Source organism: Carassius carassius, chromosome 30 (genome assembly GCF_963082965.1).
Source record: "Carassius carassius chromosome 30, fCarCar2.1, whole genome shotgun sequence".
Classification (NCBI taxonomy): domain Eukaryota; kingdom Metazoa; phylum Chordata; class Actinopteri; order Cypriniformes; family Cyprinidae; genus Carassius; species Carassius carassius.
Genome location: NC_081784.1, coordinates 18,099,763 through 18,114,147, shown reverse-complemented (window position 1 = coordinate 18,114,147; position 14,385 = coordinate 18,099,763). Strand labels below are relative to the sequence as shown.

General features: G+C 38.2%; 1 pseudogene; it reads right to left on the bottom strand.

Moving 5' to 3' along the window:
- LOC132110333 (leucine-rich PPR motif-containing protein, mitochondrial-like) overlaps positions 1-14,385 on the bottom strand; it is a 72,371-nt pseudogene that overhangs the window by 44,150 nt on the left and 13,836 nt on the right.

Here is a 14,385-nt window from a genome sequence, read left to right as displayed (position 1 = left end):
AGGTCTCCCTCCTCTTTAGCCCGGAGGACACGGCGTCCGTGATTTCCAACAAGAATGTCAAATTTGGACTCGTCTGAGCATAAAACACTATTCCACTTTGAAATAGTCCATTTTAAATGAGCCTTGGCCCACAGGACACGACGGCACTTCTGGACCATGTTCACATATGGCTTCCTTTTTGCATGATAGAGCTTTAGTTGGCATCTGCTGATGGCACGGCGGATTGTGTTTACCGACAGTGGTTTCTGAAAGTATTCCTGGGCCCATTTAGTAATGTCATTGACACAATCATGCCGATGAGTGATGCAGTGTCGTCTGAGAGCCCGAAGACCACGGGCATCCAATAAAGGTCTCCGGCCTTGTCCCTTACGCACAGAGATTTCTCCAGTTTCTCTGAATCTTTTGATGATGTTATGCACTGTAGATGATGAGATTTGCAAAGCCTTTGCAATTTGACGTTGAGGAACATTGTTTTTAAAGTTTTCCACAATTTTTTTACGCAGTCTTTCACAGATTGGAGAGCCTCTGCCCATCTTTACTTCTGAGAGACTCTGCTTCTCTAAGACAAAGCTTTTATAGCTAATCATGTTACAGACCTGATATCAATTAACTTAATTAATCACTAGATGTTCTCCCAGCTGAATCTTTTCAAAACTGCTTGCTTTTTTAGCCATTTGTTGCCCCCGTGCCAACTTTTTTGAGACCTGTAGCAGGCATTAAATTTTAAATGAGCTAATTAAGTGGATAAAAGTGTAAAATTTCTCAGTTTAAACATTTGCTACGTTATCTATGTTCTATTGTGAATAAAATATTGGCTCAAGTGATTTGAAATTCCTTTAGTTTTCATTTTATTAAAATTTAAAAAACGTCCCAACTTTTCCGGAATTCGGGTTGTACATTTTCTACAGGATTCTTTGATATTCTTTGATAGAAAGTTTAAAAGAAGATTTATTTGAAATGGAATATTTTGTAACATTATAAATGTCTTTACTGTCACTTTTGATCGATTTAATACATCCTAGCTGAATAAAAATACACAAACTTGCTGACCTAAAACGTTTGAACAGTATAGAAGGAGCCTCAGTGGTCACACATATTCACAAATGCACATACACATACAGTCTGACGGCACACTAAGAAATCAAGATGCAGTACTGGTAGGGAGTGTTGACGGCGGACAGCAGGGAGGCGAGGAAGGAAAAAAAGATTCAACATTGTTTAATGATTAAATTATCTCCTGACCTTGATTATTACAAGAGCAGTTCACTAAGGAGACAGGGCCCTGACAACCCCCTTCTACCTTCTGACAACCCCAATTACAAACCTGACATCCATCGCTGCCGGCCACCTCCCTGCTCCGCTTTCACATCTAAATGCTTTGCTAAATACAGAGGACAGCAGCATCTGCTGCCCTATGGCTTCTGTGCTCAAATCGGAGTTAAAAACAGAGCTGGTCCTAAACTATTGTGCATGATGGGATTGATTTTAGATCTAAGCTGAGTGACTGCACAAAGTGATACCATAAGAAAAAGATGTGATAAATGAAATACCATGACAGATTTATGAATATGTGTGAGGAATGAGGTGATTATCTCGGGGGAATTAGGCAAAAAATAAATACTGCCAGCCATGCGTATGGCTAAAATGCCCATGTGGGTCCTTGCATCTCACCATCAGTGGCAGACGGGATAGTTAACTGTCTTTCAGCATCAGACAGAGAGGGGCATCAGAAGCAAAGCAACAAAGAGGATAAACACTATTTGCATTCTTCCCATGCTGTAATTAGGCTAGAGATGACTGCGTCCTTATGCACGAGATGACGAATGAGAGGCTGTCTAGCCAAAAGGCAGAAAATTCTATTAGCACACACACACACACACACACACAGACACAGAGTTTGTTTCATTACTCACCCTCTGAATCCAGAGATCAGACTGGCTCTGAAAGCACTGAGGTCGATGTTTGGAAGAGCAGGTGAAGACACTGCAAGAGTGTGAATGTGATGAATGTCATGACAACAGAAACATTTCAAACATTTAACCTCTTTTATTATTATTATCTTTTTTTGAACATCTTAACTAAAGCTCTTTTTCTTAGTGAGCTGTATGTTGACTTACTATGGATTTAGACATTTTGGCCAACTTTTTCTGCATTACAAAAGGGTATTTCCAGTACTTAAATCCCTTTCGAATTCAAATTAAACAAGAATTGGATCTAATCTTGAAGAAAAAAAAAGAAGAGAGACAGCAGGGGGCACAACTGTGAAGGGGGTAAAAGGTACCATCCATAATTCAACATTATCTGTCCCTCTTCACTTTGGTCAGATGAGGAGCTTTAGTCCCTTGCTTCATTTTGCATATATATATATATATATATATATATATATATATATATATATATATGCAAAATGTATATATATATATATATATATACACACACACTTTTTTCACTCTCTAATCAGTTAAAAGGCCTAGTGGGCATGTAGCTGCTTGGTAGAGTGCATGTTTGATTGGCTATGTATGTGAAGTCCTGATGGACGGCAATTAGTCTCCAAGTGATGAGCACTATCATACAGGGTACATCTAAAGAGACATCTCTCCACAGAGTTGTGTCTATGAGAGAACATGAGAATATATAATATACAGACATGAGAATGACAGGCAGAGAGTGGTTGAGAGAAAGGAAATGAGGTCAATTTTCATGAAAGCTAATGCTTACTCAGAGAGAACAGCCCAGCGAGGTTTCCACGTGACGCTTCCGTTCTTAATTCTGCCGCAATCAAAATATCGGCATCCACATCAATACCTGCCTCCTGCAATTATCATCGCAAGTCAGAAAGGGTTTCAGAACAGTCATATAAAACAACAAGAAAGCACACATATGCAGTACAATTACCTTAAGAGAAGTGCGGGCACTGTCCACTGATGGGAAGGATGGCAGGATATAGATACTAAAAGTATCAATGTCTGATGCGACGCCCAGTTCTTGCATGGCTCTCAGAGCTTGCAGAGTACCTGAAGGAAAAAAAAAGGGATTTATTAAAATGTGTGTACCTTAAAATGTAATTCTTGATATACAAAAGTTGCGTCTACACCAAAGTTCAAACATGACTGGATGTAAATAGAGCTAAATAGGGCCCTAAAGTTTTAATGAAACCTTAATGGACAAATATGGCCTTGTCATACATGTGATAAGCCAAGTACAAAAAGAGAAAACCTGCTTTTAACTCCCTCCAATATGAATATATAATAAAAATAGCACATCTATAATAGTAAGATTTATAATAAAATATTTATAATAAAATAATAATTAGTCGTCGTAAAATTAAAGTTCATGTGGGTCATACTTCTCAACTTGGAGAATAAAATAAATAAATAAACATCCCACCCTCAGCCTTGTTCATTCAGTCCATCCAATTCATGCAATGACTCATCGTTAAATATTTGAACCATGATTTCTGGTTTTAAAAAAAATAATAAGATTCCTTCCTTTTATGTGGAAAAGAAATAAGCAAAAACATCTTTTCATAAACCCAAGAATAATGCTACACTACCAGCAACATGATTTGAAGCCCAAGGCTGTTTACAATTCAATGAAACCAGGTCTTAAATTGAAAGCATTAATAAACAAATGAAATAAAATACTCAGATAATTAAAATGATCACTTCAGTCTTCCAGTGGCATGGCCTGGAGGAACACCTCCTTCAGGCAAAGGATTGAGGCCTGTACCCGGCTCTCCAGCAGGGCCCTTCACTCCTGCCTAAAGCACCACATGCATATGGAATAGTCTCTCAACTACTCGGGCAAATGTTTGTGTGTGTGTATGGGAACACATGAACCAGCGATTTGTGTTCTGTTTACTCTTCACCTTGGTCCTGAGCACTCTGTATCGCAAAGCTCAGAGGACACCTACATACCTGAATAAAAGATAAGAGCTGCTTTTATCTGCCATTAAAACCTGCATCTGGCACCAGGAGCGGCTGGCAACCAGTGTGTGAGAGCATTAGCCAGGTAAAGCACCTGGAGGCTCCATCCATTCCATCTCTCCATTTCATTCTCATCTGTGCTTCTTTCTCCATTCATCCTTTCTTGCAACTCAGTAGCTCTTTACTTTCAAGCAAACGTAAAAAGTCGTCCAGACACTCTCTTCTCAATGGAGCCTGAGAGCCATCTGTCTATTCACCTGTTTTGCTGTTAAATAATCCATTGATCGATTTGTCAGCCATAAAAGTTGGCTCAGACAGCGCTGTCCGATAGGTAGTATGTGAATAGAGATAGAAAATGGATATCCAGTCACATAACCCGGCGATTCAAGATTTATCTCAATTCAGAAAATGTGTGAGAGGGCTTAATATGGAACAAATCTGGCTCAATGAATGCTCAAGAGACAGATGCATACATGATTTGAAGACAGTTAGGTTTTGAAAAACAACTATAGTGTTATTACTATACATTATCTGAAAACAAAATGTTCAAGAACATGGTGAAGCCATCGCAGATCGAGTCTTCCTGTTTTATGTAATCCATAAGGAAAAATGTAAGCTCTAGAAAAAAGATGATATAAAGTAATAGAGAGGAAGTAAATGGCAAGATCACTTCCCACCTCTAGCCTTTGAGATGCTTTCTCTCATTAGGATATTAAAGTTGATGCAAGCCCTAAAGGTGGCTTTCTGCAGTTACTGAGATTTAAAAGAACCCAGCATCCAATGCAAGTGGATGACAAAAAAATTTTTTTTTCAAAATGTGAGTAGTGCAAAGAGCGTTTAAGATGATGTTGTAAAAGCCTGTTGTGTGCTATGTGAAGGACTAAGGCATTCTTCGCGCACCATGTCACCAGCAATGAGCTGCACTGCTTCTTCAATCTGACAAGCACCGCTTACTCGCCGCTGCCGAGACCAAGCTAGCATATGCTTTTTCAAACTCGCCTGCCCAAATCCACACCTCATCTAAATGCAAACTTTTTCCCTCTCCGCACTGGTGAACGGGTGGACAGAAAACCGGTGGGTGGAAATGGGGATGGACTTCTGCCCGCTGGTGACACCTGTGGACAGAATGTGACATGGCGCTAAATATTTCATGGCCGTGCACAGCGGAGCACGTAATTGAAAGTGAATTCCCTCAGAGCACTCGCATTTACATGAGACTCAGTCACTACAAATTCTGTCATGTAACCTTCACGTAGTGCAGACTTCAACACTGAGCAAACAAAAAAAGCTGTACAGGAACAAAAAGGTGAGAGCAATCCTGCATGTTTCATGAAGGTTATCAGTTTAAAAAAAAAAACATTTTGTCAGAACATTTCTTTGTAAGTCTGGAACAGATAAACTGAAAAAACTAAGGAGAAAATGATTAACATTTAAATTGACTTTTTTTATTAAGGTGTCAAAGAGTAATTTTTTCCTATTCCACAGCTAAATAAATATATAGTCTACTCTAACTTTTCACATTCCAATTAATTCAGAAGGATAATACCAAATCCTTGATTATTTCTCCTTGTTCTCAGATTACGGGTCTAAAAGTGCAGAAGAGTGTTTAGAACGAGGCTGGAAGCTCAGGACTCACCAGAAATGTTCTTCTCTTTCTGATAATGAGTAAACAGGGGCCAGAAGTAATGAGGTCTGAGAGGCAGCCCTCCTCCTTCATCCTTCTCATGAGCTCAACAGCCATACCTTAAAATGAAGAAGCATATTTCACAAATTAAGCAATCATCAACTAAACTAAAAATGTAGAGACAGACATCTTAAAACCGGGCCAGGAAATTTTTAACAGGTGATTATTATAAGTTATAATGTTTAAAAATTTAAAAACCCTGTTTTATCTTTCTTATTAGGTTAATTTCTTTGAATATTGTTATAACAGCATCAATGGATATTTTCACATCAATGATGTATTTAAAAAAAAGATAAAAAAAAAATAGACAAAATAGACTAATCTTGAATTAAAAGCCTGGGTTTTTAAAAGACAATAACTGAAGATTAAGTATTGTTTTTGAACTTTAAATCATTGTTGTACTCACCGGTCTTTTTGGCTTCCAGGGTGCACTGAAGGGTGAACTGAAGTGGTGATGAGTGCAGACCTGAATCTTTTAGATCTTTGCAAAACCCAACTATGTTCTCCACAGACTAGAAGCACACAAACACCCAATTTAACAGGGCGCTAATAACATTAAGCCAAAAATTCTCACAAAAAAAATTCAACATATAGGTACACTTAATATGCACTTGTAAAAATGTTTACCTTGTCCATATTGACGCAGTGGTGAAGAAAGAAGTTTCCCAAGTCTGGGGAGTCACTGGTCTGCGACTCTACCAGCAGGCCGGTGAAGCTCTTCAGCACAGAAAACGCAGTCTCTTCATGTCCGTGGGTAATCAAACTCAAGCAGAGGTTCATAGCATCTGAGGAAATAAAAACAAAAGGATGGGTCAGTAATCAAAACTATATCAATTTTATATCAAACTTTCTCAAAATCTCATAACTTCTCACTACAACAATACTATATGCATCCCATTTCTCTAATTGCCCTGGGTTCATATTTAAAACACTTAAAATGGAATACTGTTATGAATACATATGGGTCCATTATGGCTCACTATGGACCACTATGGTAAGTGCTTAGGGCAAAATTCAAAGCTAGTGGTTCCATATTCCTTCCTCTTCCATGACATGACACTGCTGTCAGCAGACGCACCTGGCACATATCCCCTCTCGTGACGCATGCGCTCCACAATCTCTGGCACATACTGCTGATGGCCAGCCTTGGTCAGACTAAAAACAACCTGCATCAGATCTCTGTCCATCAGGTGGATATCTGCATTCTCCACCGTTTCTAAAGTCTAGAGGAGACAAAATATAAGATATGAAAGAGCTATATTAAATAAAATAAAAATAACAAGGAAATCAATTTCTGTATTTTAGCTTTTATTTATGTTATGGTTCTTAAACATAAAAATTTAAATGTACACACAACTGTTCCCTTTTTTTATTTATTTCTTTTAAAGAAATTAATACTTTAATTCAAGCAAGGACACATTAGAATAATTAAAAGTGACCGTAAAGACATTTATAATTTTACAAAAGATTTCCATTTCAAATAAATGCTGTTTTTGTACTTTCTATTCATCAAAGAGTCCTAAAAAATTTTTTATCGCAGTTTACACAAAATTATTATGCGGAACAACTATTTTGAAAGTTGTTGATAAAAAGAAATCTTGAGCACCAAATCGGTATATTAGAATGATTTCTGAAGGAGCATGTGACACTTGAGTAATGACTTGAGTAATGGCTGCTGAAAATTTTACTGTTTTCATTTTAATAAAATTAGTTTTAGTTTTATATTTAATAAAATCAATGCAGACACAGAAAAATTAACATTATACACAGCATTTGCTTAATCAGTCCATTTCATCGCCCATAATCTGACCTGTTTAATTTTGGCAATATCGCCTTTCTCAGCATAGGAGAGGAGAGACAGGTATGTGTCAGGGCCCGGCTCAATCCCTGCACCTTTCATGACTGACAGGATGCCTTCAGCACTGTCCATATCCCTGCACAAACACATGTCACTAAACACACAGGTACCAATCACACAGAAGAAGCACTAAATCAAAAGCATGGTCCACTCACCCTGCGCGGGCATGACCTGTCAGTAGGGAGTTGAACACAGCTTCTGTGATGGGCAGGTCTTTGCTCTTCATAAAGCCCAGGATTGTACTGCAAGAAGTTGTGATTAAAGCATGGTTACTTTCTTCTTGTGACAGCCAAAGCAAAACTTTTTTTTTTTAAACATAATTCACACCAGGGGGAGAGAAAGAAGAAATTGAAGAAAATGTAAATCAAAACTCACCTTGCACCTTCAATGTCACCAACTTCACAGAAGGCTGCAATAAGTCTCTGATAGGTCACCATATATTATAAATGTGCATAAACATTGTATCCACTTAAATTCCCTAGCTATCATCAGTGATAAGACAATATATCTATATATAGCACCATTGTTTTTTGCATCTTGGTCACACTCACAGTCTAAAGCCATGTTAACAGATTTTTTTGTACTTAATTTTTCATTTTATTTCAGCATTTTTTTCTGTCCTTGAAAAGGCAATGTTACACAAGGAGCAACAGATCTTTAATTTCGTGCTGCAATGTTCATCCATATTGATAGTTCATCCATACGCATTAGAGCATTTAAATAATGTTTTCAGTTTAACTCATTCAAAATATTTAACATAATTAATGCAGGGGCGGAGCTAGCCCCACCCCACTCACAACAGCTGCTTCGGTCTCTTTTTTCTTAAGAACTGCATTTATTTAGATGACTTTAGAACCCCATCAAACAGGAGACACTTCAGGCATGCACTCCAGCTTCATCTCAGCGCCAGGTGCGATTTAAATGAGCGCAGAAAAGGTACAGGTGAAGAGGGAGCTTCAGTAGAACAACAGTGAACTGTGGTCAGATGATATTTCTAACACACCCAATTCAACTCGTCAGCTCATTAGTAGAGACTTTAAGACCCGAAGAGGGTCAGTAAACATAAAGAGTTGTCAGAAAATACAATGCGTGTCAGATAATGGGTATATGTGAAATATATTCCCCTACCAACATTTTTTGTTACCTAAAATAAATGTGGATTAAACATTATTTAATTATACTCACCCTGTTTGGCTGAACATTAGCAGCTTCCATTTTAGCAAGGAAGTCAGTTGGAGAGAATCTGAACTCATACTGCAAGTACGTCTTGAGCAGGGCATTGTAATGGCTCACATCATAGGTGACGCCTGCAGTGAACAACAGCAATATATAAGTTAAAACCAGTTTTAGAAGTACAAGAAATAACTGTTCAATGGTCTCAAAGCATACCAAGTTCTTGAAGCTTATCCCAGATCCGTTGTGACAGCTCTATGCACTCAGCTAGGGGAACCTCAGGAAGCAGAGAGCCACAGCTTCTCAGCATCAACAGGGCTTGATTTCCACTTGGATATCCTATTGGAGGTGATTTCAGAATTGAGATGACATGCATGGGATTTATTTATGGAAATGGATCCAGGAAAGATCCTTAAACAAATAGACAAGTACCTGTTCTGCAAATATCATGGAATTTACGCAGCAGCAGTGTTTTGGTGACCCTGCCTGTCCTTCGGACTGAGCTGTCTATGTCACAGTATCTGGGTTGTGTTCCCTGGGTTTCCACTAGGTGTCCTCCTGTTCCCACGGTGTGTATCATATTATCACTTCCTGTCTCCTTATTTGGTCACCTTCCTCCTTGTTTAGTTAATTGATTGTTCCCCACCTGTCTCCAGTTTCCCCATTATCCTTTTGTGTATTTATACCCGGTCTGTCTGAGTCTTTGTCACGGAGTCCTTGTTGTATGTCTAAATGTTTGATACAATCCGTAGTCTTGCCTTTGCCGTGTGTTCTGTTTTCTTGTTGTTTTGGATATTCTGGTTTTGACCCTGCCAGGACTGTTTACCCTTTTGGATTTGCCCTTCAATAAACACCATACCTGCAATTGGATCTCTCCTCGTTTCTTGTATCAACGTACGTGACAGTCTAGTTTTGCCAGAGCCCAGTCAAACTGCTGAGCCTGCTTGGAGCGGACCGCCACACTGGGCTCATCTTTCACCAACCCCCTCTGCTCCGGGACAACACCATACTGACGACAGCTCACACAGGGCAGGGCCGATGTGTATGAGGACAAACTGCAAAACAAAAAAAAGATAATACCACAATTTTTTTAATAATGAGCATGATGACATTATCGATTGTGTCACTCACTTCATCTACAGCGATATCGTTGACTTGATTGCAAATAAATGCACAGACACTATTTAATTGAACAGAGATGACATAACTGAATTCAATAATGAACTGCCTTTAACTATCATTTTTTCATTATTGACACTGTTTTCCTAATGAATGTTGTTCAGTTGCTTTGACGCAATGTATTTTGTTTAAAGCGCTATATAAATAAAGGTGACTTTGACTTTGACTTTGCAAAAGCCAAACAAAAGCACACATTAAAAGACCATACATTCTCAGTGGCATGTAGCCTGTTAGAATGCATTTAAAATGCAAAAAAAAAAATTAAAATACAAAAATACAAACAAAGCCACTGCAGAACTAGAGCATCATACAGACAGTCACTTCATAAAGACACTCACTTGCTTTGTTACTGAATCAATCAATCGTTTTAAACAAATAATGATTTGAATGAACAGTTCAATGACTCAATAAAGATGGGGACTTGGTGCCAAGTCATGGTTTTAGTTTTATAGGCCTATTTTCAAAACATATATTTTCAAAATTGTATTTTTAAACAGTCTAATAGTATTATTTATTATGCAATAGTAATTACAGTGTGAATACATTTGTTACTTCTGATCTGCATTAAATAGTCTCTCATTAAATCTCATTAAATAGTTTGGATTTACCTAAATGGCACTGCAAATGCAGCTTCTGCGCTGCCTCTGCAGTGCAAAGATGGATTTTGTTGACAGTTAACAGACAGTCCTATAGTATTCTATTATAGTAAATGTATTGCTTAAATACAATAATTTGAAATTATGACGCGTATTTAAGTTTTAAAAAGCCCTAAAATAGTAAAAATGCACCTGGAAATTTAGGGGGAAAAATATCAACACTTATTAAAGGAGTCATACCCTCGTATTACCTTGGATACCTACTGCTGTATTATAGTCTTTCAGGCCCTTCTAAAAAAGAAAATTGGAAAAAAAATAAACACAGAGCTCCTCAGACCCTTATCTCTGTAGGCATTATTGTCTCGCGAGATCTGATGCGATATTTTGGCTGTCGTGGACGGTCATTATAATAATGCAAATGAGGGCACGTTGATTGGTTGCAGGAAGGAGGGGGGTTGACACCGCAGGTAACGCTTTAGCATATCATTACAAACTGACATCATGGCGCAAGTTGTGAATGAACGCGACCGGCTTCCCGGCCAGCGCCGTTTAGGGCTTAAATCAAACTTCATTCACGCACACATATGAAACACGCTTGCATATATACTAAGTACTAGTCACACATACATGTATATGAACTATCTACGCACATAAAGTTACTCATATGAGACGTGAGCACAGCACACACACACAAATATAAGACGTGAGCACACACACACACAAACTAGACGGGGCCTCATGTAAGCGTTAATAAATAAACAATAACCGAATTCATGATGATCTCAGTCATTTGTTTTTTGCAAAGTACGTTAGCAGCCATTCCCCATACCTCGAAGCTAATACTCCCGCCAGAGTTGTGCCTGGACGCGTTCATTGAACGATAGTTCATGAACTCGTTCATATTTTGGGCGAACATGAACTGAACGTACCGCATTACTGCCTGATGAACGTTACTGTGAAGTCGTTCATTCTAATGTCTGTGAACGCCACGCTCTCTCAGTTTAACTTCGTTCAGTAGGATGCCAGATTTCTATAAAGCCTTCCAGGCGAAAACCCAGCTAAAACACACCGTAAACCGGCCTTAATATGTAGCGGAAAAAACACCCAATCTGGCAACGTCAGACTCTCTTGTTCAAACTAGTTCATCAAAATGAACAATTCTTTTTTCGAGTCATTTCGTTCATTTAAGGGGCTTTAAATGTTACTACTGGCAAATTCCCCGAACACATCAACCTACGCAATCTTGATCATATTCTGAATTAAGAAATCATTATAATGCAGTCAAAAGTCCATTTTTGCAGTCCGTTTACAGGGAACATAAATAATTACTTCACCTCCAGTCTTTCGTTTATTTGTCTAGTGACGGACGCAATAGCATACAATAGCTGCATTAGCAGTTATGCTGTTTGTTACACACAGTAGAGCAATAAAAACACAGTCTTACCGTTTCAATTGCAGCCAATTTTGTTGGAATGGCGCTTTTCCCGAGCTTCGATGCCAACTTCGCCTGATATTGCCCCAAATTTGTGAAGGATTTCGGCGTACAATGTTTAGCACAAACACGTAACAATAAGCCAGTGGAAGGGTTGAAGGAACCGCGTCATTAAAAATGAATTTAATCCACTGGTCTCTGATAGCTAGGTCCATTCTTGGTAGAGAAAACACATTTACATGTTGATTCTGGCAGTCAACCACAGAGCAACTCACGTGTGCACTACTCCAGCGTCTTTCGCGACTGAATATGAGGGGGAGAGGGGAAGGGGCGAGCTTCCTGCTGCGGTGTCCATATATGGTATATCCTGCCCCGTCTTGACGTCAAGACGGGGAAGAAATCAAAATCTCGTATTTGAATGCGCGTGCACGTGGGCTATTTTACAAACCCTGAGGTAAACAAACGCTTCACTTTTAAATATCGGCTTCCCGGCCAGTGTATAATCGTTAGACAATCATAACATACATTGATTCTCGTGGAAAAGTGAAAATTGTGGGTCATGACTCCTTTAAAAAACAACATTTCTGTCACTGCTGTGAACTAACCACCACATAGAATATGAAGAACAAATGGAAAAAATGTAATAACCAAGATTAAAGAAACTAAAATTACTAAAATATTGGCCAATATGATATTGGCAGTATTCTGAGACTGCTCAAAACGCCCTTGCCATTTTGACCTTTGACTTTTGGCACATTAGAACACAGTATTCTGAAAGACTAGTATTAGCCTAAAACAACCATACACAGCAAAACTCTACTGTATTATATATTTATCATCATCATCATCATCGGCTTTTTAGTTAGATTAATTGTTATGTATTTAGATTGAGGCTTTTATACTACTACATTGTTTCCAAAAAGGCTGATTAAAAAAATAAATAAATTATAAGCATTACAAAGAGGCTGAAAGGAAGCTGTAATGGTCACACTTATATATTCTGCAGTGATGTTCATGGGTCACACAGCTAATACAAGAAAGCCACATCTCTCTCATAACGCCATTATATGAAAAAAATATCTGATTTATGAATAAGATCTGTTCGTTGAAATGTATGTAATAACCTGCATACAGCACGTGATCAACGTGTTATAACCGCTCAGTACTGTTATAGAAGCGATCACCTCTCAATGACAACTGCAGGATCTTTACGCATGGCACAAGTCATGGAGAAGGGTATTCCTGCACAATAGGACCCTATAGGACCCCGGTTATAGGACCCTAGCGCCACCTACCGAACTGGATCACCGAAAACACTCATTTGAGATGGACGACATGGACAATCAGACTGTGAGTACCGATATTAAATGAACTTTATTATATTACATTTAAACGAAGCAAAGTTTACATAGCCAAATTGAGAGCTGCTAACTATGAATTAATAACTAATTCCCATGAATTTAGAATTCCTGTTCTAGATGTATTAATTACTACGACGTTCTTAATTCGTGGCCATGATTTAATGAATCCTTGTTGCGTTTTATAATAAGTAAATCTAGCCAGCACATTAAATTAGCTTAAAAGATGAGCATGAAAGCATGCTGATGTTAAATGTGTAAGATTTATCTGGAGCTTACTGTATTAGTACGAAAACTTGCTTAATCATTGTTTTACCTTATTAGTTAGGTATAAAATACCTTTCATAATTCAACTGCCTGGTTGCCTGGGGTGGGGTTTGGCGCAGTGGTTAAATGCCCTTTGGTGTGAGAGACCCGGGGTCGAATCCACTGTTAGACACCAATGTGTCCCTGAGCAAGACACTTAACCCCTAGTTGCTCCAGAGGCGTGCGACCTCTGACATATATAGCAATTGTAAGTCGCTTTGGATAAAAGCGTCAGATAAATGTAAATGTAATGATTGCACTACAAATTAGCCTGTCATTTTGGCATTGTTTTGCAATCATTAATGAGTTGTTTGGCAGTTTTAAAAGTCTGTAACAATTTAGCCTAATCTGCAGGCCTATGACAAACACAGTCCATGGTTATCATGTGTTAGTTTCTGTGATGTTCTGCATGGCCAATATGAATTTTATGGATTTGGTTAGGATCATTGTAGGACATATGATGAAAAAAATTCACTAGAGTTATTTTAATTGAGATGACCTCAGAATATTCTATATATAATAGGCTCTCTCTTTTTCAAGATGCATATAACAGTCCAATGTTCAGTAGTGGTATTATAGTATATTTACATTAATGTTTTCATAGGCCATCATAAATGCCCTGGCTGTCCTCTGGAATGTCTCCTTACAGGAGGCTGAGCAGGTCTTCTTTTCTGATCCGGATTATCATTGCAGGTCAGAGTATATTATTAATTATTTTTTAGCAATGCCCAGTGCACCCTTTTGTTACTGATATTTATGTTAACACAACAGTGATTGTTCTCTGATAACTATTTCAGTAAAGTGGAAGAATATGTATTACACATTTGGAGTTTGGAATTAGACGTCAGTAACATGAACATTCTATTTGAATTT